General features: G+C 36.1%; 1 protein-coding gene across 1 annotated transcript in view; it reads right to left on the reverse strand.

Annotated features, from left to right (window-relative positions):
• The window catches only part of zbtb32 (zinc finger and BTB domain containing 32), a 32,387-nt gene extending 20,385 nt beyond the window's left edge, over positions 1-12,002 (reverse strand). The window contains exons 1-2 of the mRNA XM_048161467.1: positions 11,940-12,002; positions 1,387-1,468 (exon numbers count right to left, since the gene is read on the reverse strand). The gene's annotated coding sequence lies outside the window, so the exon portion shown is untranslated. The remainder of the gene's footprint in view (positions 1-1,386; positions 1,469-11,939) is intronic.
• Positions 12,003-12,205: the final 203 nt, after the last annotated feature.

Genomic DNA, 12,205 nt, shown 5'->3' on the forward strand with positions numbered 1-12,205 from the left:
ACATGTATATACACAATAAGTGCATTGTATCAAATGATTAATTTAAATGTAAGTACATAGTAGTTAAGGCCACTTAATATAAAGTGGGACCAACAAAGCTAATATGATTTCCATATTTCTAAATTGTGTTTAATATTTTATCCGATACATTAAGACATATATAGTCAAACCAAAATTTATTCAGACACCTTGAACATTTCATTCATTAATGCAGTTTATTCACTATAGTTTAAATGGTAATAAAATATGACAAGATCTCAAAGTTAAATTGTGTCAGAAAAAATGATCTTAATTATGTCAGATAACACTTAAGCAAAACATGATCAGGTCAAAGTGTCTGAATAATTTTTGGTTCAAAATTTTTATCAATTTTACTGGTAGTCCACTGTATGAAGAATTTTTGGGTATAATATGTCACAGTTTACTTTATTTTGCTATCCTCACTTACATAAATGAACTATAGTGTCCTGCACACACTAGAAACAATATATCAAAAATATCAAAAATGTCTGAATAAGTTTTGGTTTGACTGTATGATGGGGGCATGAAACTACTGCAACTGATACCTAACTCACTGTAAAAAAAAAAAAAAAAAATCCAAGTTGTAAATAAAACAAAGATTATTGGAGTATGTTTTACAAGAAATACCATTTCAGTGTTTCTACTTCAAAATTGAATATTTAATTCAATGTGTTACTCTTTCTTTGTAATTATTTAATGAATAATTAAGAATTTTCTAGCAGTTTCTGAGTGAAAATTGTTTCAAAGCAAGTTCTATACTTTTTTTCACAGTCTAATAAGACTGGACTAGATCAATAAGCTTAATAAAAGTGAATAGAACAGAATAGTGCAAACATTATTTACTTACTATTTACTAACTGGTTTGCCTTAATTTCACACTTTTTTGTGGCCTTTTTTTTGTGCAACTGCCCACTCTTTCCCATGTTCCATACTATAATCACAAAATATGTTATGGAAAACAGCCAGTTTAACACGAAAGGAAAGGTCATGTGCAGAGGTAGCTGTCACTCTGGCCACAAGTGAAACTCACAAAAAACTATTGAAGATTTACCTCTTCTATCATCTCAGCCCTCTGAATATGCATCAGTGCACACATGCATCTTCCAGTACCCACAATGATGATATAATCATTTTGCAAAATAAATGCCATGGGCTCAAAAGAAACTCAACCCACAAGATAAGAACAATTCCATGGAGAGAAAAAAAAAAAAAAGAAGAAAAAAAAAATGAAAGTGAAGGTGTGCAGATTAAGTGAAATCATCTTATCAGTCACTGCAGTGGAGGCTGCAGATCTTTATCAGCTTATGTGCAATACTTCAAATTATAACGGAAACTATCATTAAAATGTGGTATTTCCTTCCTTACGTAGTCATGGAGCTTCTCTGTCTTTCTGATGGTGTTATGGGGCCCCCAGAGGTCACTGTCAGAATTATAATCTCTGCAGAACCTGAAAGTGCCAATAGATAATTATTAGATTATATAAATAAATAAAACCACAACCACAGTTGCTCACGTTTGAGTCATCGTTGAATGATAATCTTTCTGTCTGACTTTGCTCTCAAAAAAAAATTTGCGGTCACGTTTTTTAAACGAGTCATGTAGTGGTCGTCATGTCACGTGACACAGGAGAACCAATTGTGTTTGGGGTCAATGCTAAGCGTATCCAAGCCAAAGCAGCTGGAAGGCAAGCCTGCAACCTTTAGCCAAAAAAGCGTAACAGCTAATGCTAACGCTCCGCCTCTGGCGGTACGCAGGGAAGGAGACCAGAGGCCGTTTTTTGAATGGATGTCAATGGATGAGAGGCTTCACTATGCAGATTAAACAACATTTGTGGGGAAATAGCTAATCAATTAATCGACAGCCTGTTCGCTAATCTTCAGCATGTTTTACACTAAACAATACTTTTGTTGGGAACTATATGTAGATTTTAGCTTGATAAAAATGTATTTTTTTTAAGAGAAGGTCAGACTAGGGAATTTTGCGACAGGTAGGACTCATTTACGCATTACCAAGAGTAAATGTGCCGCATTACTGTTTAACAGATAGAACAATAAATGTTGTGTAAAAGCCACTGGAAGGCAAGCCTGCAACATTTAGCCAAAAAAACGTATTGGCTAATGCTAAGGCTCCGGCTGTGGCATTACGCAGGAAAGGAGTTTTGAACGGCGGGCACTGATGTCACTGCCATTACACAATAGGCTGAGAGGTGCCGCACGTGATTAAGTTAGCCGTTATGCTTTCTCCAATGGTAAGAGATACAGACCTTCTCATCTCCCTATAATATACAGTCCAAGCATGCTATTTTCAAAGAACGGCAACCGTGAATGAAATGTAAGAGAAAAGGCTTGTTGTTCGAGATGCATCGGACCAATCGGCTTATGACATCAAAGTACTGCGAGAGCGATTGGAGAGCATACGACTCCTTGCATACGACTCCACTACTTTGATGTCATAGGCTGGTCGATGCATCTCGAACAAGCATGAAGACTCACTGACGCTGAATGTAGGTTGGTAAAGAATATAGTGCATAATATGAGACCCCCCCCCCCCACCACCTGTGTAAGTCTGTGTACAACACCCAGAATAATCTTTATTTTTTATCTTTAACCCTTAAATGCAAACCTCGGGTCTTTAGTGACCCGGGACATCATTCACTACCCTCCTCCTCGTTCATTTTTTAAAGTTAGACATCAACCTTCTTGGTATTTCTCAATCAATTCATTATAAAGAATATAACAAGAAAAAAAAATCATAAAATTATAAAAGAATGCCTATTTTTGTATTCATTTTTTGTAAAAATTGTATAGGGTCGCAAACGACCCGAGGTGTGTATGAGTGTACATATATTTTTTCTGCACAACAATAATTGAATCTTAGATGACAGAATAAGTGCAATTCACCTTTATTCCACAAGGTGGCAATGTCTGATACACAATGCTGAAGTGACGACTCATTTAGACAGAAAACGAAATAATAAGAGAAACATGAAATGGCTCAGCGATTTACTGCAGAGCGAGTACTGAACGCAAACAACTATGACTGTAACTGTCACTGGATGGATCTGGTGAAGCTGTTAGCGATCGAAATATTGATTTTGAAGATGTTGAAAATTATATAGTTCTGAGAATATGTTTGAGATTGCGAATGGGCTCATATTCATGACCTCAAACATAAAACTAGCCCATTGTTTGCTGAATGTACTGGAAAATGAGCTCTGACGAGGACAGTGATGATGGCATAAAACATCTGCTCAAACGGAGCCCTTTCAAGCTCCAAAAGGTAACAAAATACGATTTGTTTTATTCTTCTGTAATTGTTACTCTAATATCAGAGGAGTTTATTTGAAGATCCTTCCGTGTTATAGATACGGGTCGATAAAGACCCGAATATGTAAGAATGATTGGCGAAACAGTCATGCATTTAAGGGTTAATTATAATTTCATTCCATGTGTTCCCATGTCTATTATTGTATAGAATGTTTTTGTCACAGGTGTTAAAGGAATAATTCATTGCATATATAATAAGGCATAGACAAGTTCTGATAAGTGCACATTAACAGCTATGGGTCATGGGTGATAGGTGCATGCGCATTTGTTGTAATATGTTTGCCATGTGCGTGCGTGAGCATCGGCATCTCATGTGCTGTTCATGTTTTGTAATTTCAGGTAAGGGATAATTGCAAATCCATGCACAAACCATTGTATAAGTCCATTGTATGGACTTATTTTATGTTTTGTTTTTTTCTGAGGCTTGTAATGAGGTGACAAGGTAAGTAAGAATTTTCATTTTTTGTGAACTATCCCTTTAGAACAGTGGTTCTAATTTTGTGAGAATAGGGAAGTCTACATATATTCTATAATGATACAGAATAAAAATATTGTTGGGATCACTTCCAGAACTAATGTTTTTTTATTTATTTATTTTTCCTCTGATGAACAATAAAAACATTGACAGCCAGTCAAGAACCACTGAGTTTTAAGAGCTTGTGGATTACTGCAGTGCGCTTATAAATGCTATTGTCAATTGGGGGATGGATGCTAATATAGTTATATAGTTATAGTTTACTTCTTGGTATCGTTCTTGGTGTGAATGGGAATTTCTTCTTCTCCCACTCATTGTACACCAATAACAGCGCCCGTGTACCGATTGTTCACAGCTGCTTTGGTGCAGAGGAGGTTTTAAAGCTCTTTTTGTAGATATGCGTTCAGGGTTCACTGTATAGGTTATTTAATTCTAAGCAAATGGACATTAGATTCGCTCAGTTATGTTAATTATGAACATATACTGAAATTAAGATTTGACAGCCCACTTTCGGTTTATATCTGGTTTCTCTCGGGTACTCTCAGGTTCTGGAAACACTTACTTGATGAAACCACAACTGAGAGAAGTAGCTTGTAAGCCAACAACAGGTTTATAACTTTTCACAAACAGTATATACTTTTAAAAGGCTAAGTTTTCTGAGTGAAATAACTGTCATTTTTAAGCTCTAGATGCCAACAGTTTGGGGTGTACTGTATGTGCTGGGGGCTGTGCTGGTAGCGCGTTTAGCAGTTGCAGATTTAATGGTCCAGTAATTTCCAGACTGACTCCCCCCACCCTTTGAAAGAAATGTCAAGTTTTGCATACTGTATGCAACGGTTTCTCACAGGCACATGAACACGGTGATGCACAATGAAACTGTTCTACAATGACTGAAACCCCTCAGGGAACCTAAATCACCTTGAAGACACCCTCTACTCCTCTCCTTCTCTGATGTGTTTTTGAAAGAAGGGTATCCCCACCGCTAAGGTTACTTATTTTAGATGTGTTTGCACTGGGGGTCTGCCTCTGTCTCTGTCTCTCTGAATATTAGATTTATTCATCATGCTCAATTTGTGTTAATTTACAATGATCTGTTCGAGGTGAAACAATTGAAAATCTGTCATAATTTACTAGCAAGCATTAAAGACCCTTGGCTTCACAAGCACAGTTTTGTCACTGCTTGTGAAGCAACACTTTGCTGGTGTAATTCCTATTGAAACAGGAATTTGAGAAAATACATTTACCCCCTGGTTTCACAGACAAAGCTTAAGCATAGTCCTAGACTAAAATGAATGTTTGAGCTGTTTTAACTGAAAGCTACTTGCACTGGCTACATAAATTTCCTAATTAAACTAAGGACTAATCCTGGCTTAATCTAGGGCCTGTCTGTGAAACCAGGTCATAGAAAGTCCCCTTCCAAATGTTGTGGCTAAAAAGGATAAAGCTACCCCCGGAAGTGACGAAAAAAATCCATCCATCCATCCATCCATCCCTACTAGCTATAACATTTGGTGACAATAGCTAGGGTCAGTGTTGGCCTGGTTAGTCCCTGCTGGTGGATGCTGTAACTACACCATTCTGGGACAATATCAAAGTCCCTTTCAAGAAAGTCTGTTCACTTGGCGGCCATATTTGCAATACCTCTGGGCAAGTCCTGTCTATCTGAATGGGGGTATCCTGAAATCTCAAAAACTGCTTGGCGAACTTGAAATTAAATTACATATTTCAAATCAGCAACAACATCTGACATGAACTGTTCCTTAAATGTTGTTTCTTATGCTCAAATAGCTTATTTTTTAGGCTAGACGAGCCAATGCGCATGTGCAGTCCTAAGCGCGAGTGTTAGGTTTAGTTTAGTTGAAATCCGATAGCTCCGTGAGGCCTCCATAGCCACCAATGACATGTCCTCTCTCAAGATCGATAAAGGTACTAAAAACACATCCAAGTCAGTTCATGTGAGTACAGTGGTTCAATATTAATATTATAAAGCGACGAGAATATTTTTGGTGCGGCAAAAAAAAAAAAAATAATAACGACTTATATAGTGATGGCTGATTTCAAAACTATAATATTCGAAATATTTCAAAATATTCTTGTCGCTTTATAATATTAATATTGAACCACTGTACTCACATGAACTGTTTTAGATGTGTTTTTAGTACATTAATGGATCTTGAGAGAGGAAATGTCATTGCTCCCTATGCAGGCCTCACGAAGCCATCAAATTTCAACCAAAATATCTTAATATGTGTTTCAAAGATTAATGAAGGTCTTACGGGTGTGGAACGGCATGAGGGTAAGTAATAAATGACAGAATTTTCATTTTTGAGTGAACTAACCCTTTAACCGTCTTTGTGTGTCTATAGTCTTTGACAATATTTATCCGTTGATGGTAAAGCTGCACGAGTCTGGATAAATTGAGTTTTTTTTTTTTTGGTTTAAAATAGAGATCACCATTCTCTGACAATTCTGAATATACAAGTGAACAAAATCACATGTAATTTACTACAGATTCTGACAAAATGCAAATTGCTGCAGTCTATTTAAAACATTTAATTAATATGAATTTAAAAAAAATAATCAGATTGAATGAATGATTCAATGACTCAATCATAGACTTCACTTGTTTCATTACTAGATGAATCAGCATTTTTGAACGAATCTCTTGAATGAATGTTTCAATGACGATACGTATTTAAATTCACTGGTCGCCACCTGCTGGTGTAATGATGTAATTGATGCATTCGTTATTTTAAGCGGCAAGTTACTTGCAAAAGGTGATTTACTCTATTATGATCGACACCATAGACATAAGTGATTATATTCGAACTATAAACATTTATCCCAGTAGTTCTGTGATATTTTGAATTATTGTAACAATAATTGAAATAATACTGATGTGGAATAATAATACTGTGTGGTTAAAATACTTGTTTGTGAAGTTGTTTTATACCTATACATGTCAGCTGCTCTCTCTGGATCTGCGGCAGCGCCGACACAGATTTATATGTTTGTTAATGTCATACTTGTCAAAGGTTTAATAGACATCTTTTAACGATTAGTCGTGCAGCTCTACTGTGTATTCTAACTTTTTTTTTTTTTTTTTTGTCAAACAACATTTAAATGCAAATATATTTCTTTATTTTATAGTAGAAGATTGGCAAGTGAGCTTTTCCTGAGTGCTTTTAAAAGTGTGACATTTTATATTTTTCCCTGACTGCTTTCTTTGACAGGATAGGTATACAGGTGCTGGTCATATAATTAGAATATCATCAAAAAGTTGATTTATTTCACTAATTCCATTCAAAAAGTGAAACTTGTATATTATATTCATTCATTACACACAGACTGATATATTTCAAATGTTTATTTCTTTTAATTTTGATGATTATAACTGACAACTAAGGAAAATCCCAAATTCAGTATCTCAGAATATTAGAATATTGTGAAAAGGTTCAATATTGAAGACACTTGGTGCCACACTCTAATCAGCTAATTAACTCAAAACACCTGCAAAGGCCTTTAAATGGTCTCTCAGTCTAGTTCTGTAGGCTACACAATCATGGGGAAGACTGCTGACTTGACAGTTGTCCAAAAGATGACCATTGACACCTTGCACAAGGAGGGCAAGACACAAAAGGTCATTGCAAAAGAGGCTGGCTGTTCACAGAGCTCTGTGTCCAAGCACATTAATAGAGAGGCGAAGGGAAGGAAAAGATGTGGTAGAAAAAAGTGTGCAAGCAATAGGGATAACCGCACCCTGGAGAGGATTGTGAAACAAAACCCATTCAAAAATGTGGGGGAGATTCACAAAGAGTGGACTGCAGCTGGAGTCAGTGCTTCAAGAACCACTACGCACAGACGTAAGCAAGACATGGGTTTCAGCTGTCACATTCCTTGTGTCAAGCCACTCTGGAACAACAGACAGTGTCAGAAGTGTCTTGCCTGGGCTAAAGACAAAAAGGACTGGACTGATGCTGAGTGGTCCAAAGTTATGTTCTCTGATGAAAGTAAATTTTGCATTTCCTTTGGAAAGCAGGGTCCCAGAGTCTGGAGGAAGAGAGGACACAATCCACGTTGCTTGAGGTCCAGTGTAAAGTTTCCACAGTCAGTGATTGTTTGGGGTGCCATGTCATCTGCTGGTGTTGGTCCACTGTGTTTTCTGAGGTCCAAGGTCAACGCAGCCATATACCAGGAAGTTTTAGAGCACTTCATGCTTCCTGCTGCTGACCAACTTTATGGAGATGCAGATTTCATTTTCCAACAGGACTTGGCACCTGCACACAGTGCCAAAGCTACCAGTACCTGGTTTAAGGACCACGTTATTCCTGTTCTTAATTGGCCAGCAAACTCGCCTGACCTTAACCCCATAGAAAATCTATGGGGTATTGTGAAGAGGAAGATGCGATATGCCAGACCCAACAATGCAGAAGAGCTGAAGGCCACTATCAGAGCAACCTGGGCTCTCATAACACCTGAGCAGTGCCACAGACTGATCGACTCCATGCCACGCCACATTGCTGCAGTAATTCAGGCAAAAGGAGCCCCAACTAAGTACTGAGTGCTGTACATGCTCATACTTTTCATGTTCATACTTTTCAGTTGGCCAAGATTTCTAAAAATCCCTTCTTTGTATTGGTCTTAAGTAATATTCTAATTTTCTGAGATACTGAATTTGGGATTTTCCTTAGTTGTCAGTTATAATCATAATTAAAAGATATAAACATTTGAAATATATCAGTCTGTATGTAATTAATGAATATAATATACAAGTTTCACTTTTTGAATGGAATTAGTGAAATAAATCAACTTTTTGATAATATTCTAATTATATGACCAGGACCTGTAGGTAGCCTCAAAGCTGAAAGATGGACTAAAAGCCACAAATCTCCAATGGGTCAATAAAGGTGTCAGGTGAGATTATTTTAAGGAAAATGTCCTTTTAACAGGAAATGAGGCCAAGTAATGTCATTCACCATCTATGTTGTGCCCACAAAGATGATGTAATGGAAGCTTTAACCAGTACAGTTACTACAAAAATATGACAAAGAGGGCACAAGTATATTTCATAGTTCTTTGATTTTGCACTTGAAGTAAAATCCATACATTGATTATTTATTTATTTATTTATTTATTTATTTATTTATTTGCAAAGAGGATTCATTTTTTAAGATGTATATAAAAAGTAACATTTTTTTTTGCTTGTTTGTTTTTTAAGTAAATGTTTTTGAAAGAATTACCCAACAAATATGATTACACCAGTTAAAGAGGTTTATGCATTTCCGTGCATACTAAATGACCTAGTTAACTTACCAGAGTTAATGAGAAAAAAACTGCATGAGGGTGGTCTGATTAATGCAGTGGAACACTTCAACCTACTATATCTATATTGGGCTGGCTGAGTAGCCTAATTTAGATCCAAAATTACTCTTGAGTTAAAATGACAAAATATTAAAACTAAATTTTCTAAAGAATAAAGAGTGATAATTGCTTGTGCAGAGCTCTTTGGTGATGCTAGAACACATAGGTATGCAGTTGCAAAGGTATTCTGGGTTATTTTAGTTTGTTGCTATGTGGTTGTCATAAAAAGCCCAACCCCTAAGTCATATGTTAGTCTTGTTCCTAGGTATTGGTTCCTCTTTTAATGTTCAGTAAATTTTATCTTATGATAAGATCTTATCAATAATAGCAACCTGCACAGTTTGAGGTATCATTGTTTGTACAGTAGGGTTATTTATAAATAATGACAACGTGTCTGTAACTTTAAGCATGACAAATTTAAACATGGTGATACACAACCAGGAAAACTGACTGTTCTGAGACTAGCCTTACCAAAACCACTGCCAGCACATAACTTGATTAGCAAACGTTTATGGTTTAAACAAGAGGGTAGTGTGCATAATGCGTTTAAATGTCATTGTATTTACAATCAGAGAGCAGAGACCACCTATTAAAGTAAGTTAAAGGGTTTGACATTAATATCAAAAGCCACAGTTTACAGATCTCACACGGACATCAACATATGTATTGATGCCTACACACATATTGATACCTACACACTTGTGATTTTGACCACGACCCCGTATGCAGCTGAGTCACTTTGAAAAAGAATGTATCATCTGTGAACGTGTATGTGTGATTACATTTGTGGTTTAGTGTGTGTGTGCATGCAAAATTAAAGTGAGAACAAACAGGCAAAGTGAGCAAAGTCCTCTAGAGATAGGGTTAGCAGTGGTCTAAACAATGAAAAATGGATTAAATGTACAATGTATATTTAAACCCAGAGTGGTCCAGTAAGGTTCCTATTTTTAGTTTACTTAATACTTGATATTAAAAATGTCAGCAAGATGATTGCAAAGGCCAATAAATGACGAGCTCACCATGAACTGAAGGAAACTGTGCAGACACCATGTGTAATTGTCCGTATTATTTGCTGAGCTACTTGTGCACAAGTCAAGTGAACATTTGAATTATTATTATTATTTTTTTTCAAATGTATATCTGCATATATAAATGTTGAGTGAACCTAAAAAAGATGATTGTTTATTCTCTAAGGGTGCGTTCACACTTGTAGTTTGGTTCATTTGGTTCATTTGGTCCATTTGGTCCAGACCAAAAATAAATAAAAAATTTAGTCCTTCATAGGGAGCAGTGACACTTCCTCTATCAATATCCATAAAGGTACTAAAAACATATTTCAATCGGTTCATGTGAGTACAGTGGTTCAATATTAATATTATAAAGCAACAAGAATATTTTTGGAGCGCCAAAAAAACAAAATAACAACTTATTTAGTGATGGCCGATTTCAAAACACTGCTTCAGGAAGCATCAGAGCGCAAATGAATCAGTGTGTCGAATCATGATTCAGATCGCGTGTCACACTGCCAACGGCTGTAATCACGTGACTCTGGCGCTCCGAACAGCAGATTTGACACACTGATTCATAATGCTCCAAAGCTTCATGAAGCTGTGTTTTGAAATAGGCCATCACTAAATAAGTCATTATTTTGTTTTTTTTGGTGCTCCAAAAATATTCTCGTTGCTTTATAATATTAATATTGAGCCACTGTACTCACATGAACTGATTTAAATATGTTTTTAGTACTTTTATGGATCTTGAGAGAGGAAGTGTCATTGCTCCCTATGGAGGCCTCACTGAGCCTTCGGATTTCAACTAAAATATCTTAATTTGTGTTCGGAAGATTAATGAAGCTCTTACGGGTGTGAAACGGCATGAGGGTGAGTAATAAATGACAGAATTTTCATTTTTGGGTGAACTAACCCTTTAACTCCTGGTTTTGAGCTCCTTGCTCTCTGACTTGTTTGTTTCTGTCTGGACGCCTTGAAAGGATTGAAATGGTTACTGGTGTTTGGTATTGCTTATATCTTTCTTTCCTTTTTCTAATTAAATGAAAGGATGATAGATTCAAATTTTGACAAATCTCCAAGCTAATCCATTCATTAGTGGTGCTTGCTAAGGCTTAAATAGTTTTTCTTTACCTCGTCAACAAAACTGAAATCTCTTAGACATTTATGGTCAACATGAAATTAAAATTCACTGTCTATTTTGCAAATGCTAATGTTATAGACCTTAATGTGAATGATACATCAATGTGGGTTTCATTTTCTAAAATTTACTTTGACCTTGTAATTTGTAATATCTCAATTTTGTGGTCAAATGTCAGACTTTCTCTCTTGTGACATACTTTTCCAGTCACTTAAAACCCACCCTTCTTACAACTGACTGCAAGCTCGCATTGATTTTTTTGCGCAATTCAAACTCCAATTAGGTGGTTAGATGGTTAGAATCAAGCCCTGTCCTACTTTTTTCTCCTTTTTTTTTTTTTTTTTATCCATTACACTTGGATGTACATCACAATATTAAGGAATAACTTTTTTTCGCTACTTCCATTTCTTTATGATTTTAAGGGGACTTCAGTCATATCTAGCCCTATAAGTCCCACTGTTGTAATATTATAACATAAATTTTAGCTCTTCTAAAATAAACCTGCAGATGTTTTATCTTTCTAAAACCACATTTACACAACTATTAGTTCCTATTGTTCAGCCTTGCAATGCTATTGGATGGAATATTTGGTGAATAGGCCTGTTTACCTGGTCATGAACTCACACAACCCAAGAGCTTGCCTTGAAGCACATCATCATGTTTTACTGGACTGGATAAATCAACATTCACGTAAGTAAAATACCTAAAATATTTTTTTTATATGATTAGTAATACACTATATTGCCAAAAATATTGGGACACTCCTCCAAATCATTGAATTCAGGTGTTCCAATCACTTCCATGGCCACAGGTGTATAAAATCAAGCACCTAGGCATGCAGACTGCTTCTACAAACATTTGTGAAAGAATGGGT

Source organism: Megalobrama amblycephala, linkage group LG16, assembly GCF_018812025.1.
Source record: "Megalobrama amblycephala isolate DHTTF-2021 linkage group LG16, ASM1881202v1, whole genome shotgun sequence".
NCBI classification, from domain to species: domain Eukaryota; kingdom Metazoa; phylum Chordata; class Actinopteri; order Cypriniformes; family Xenocyprididae; genus Megalobrama; species Megalobrama amblycephala.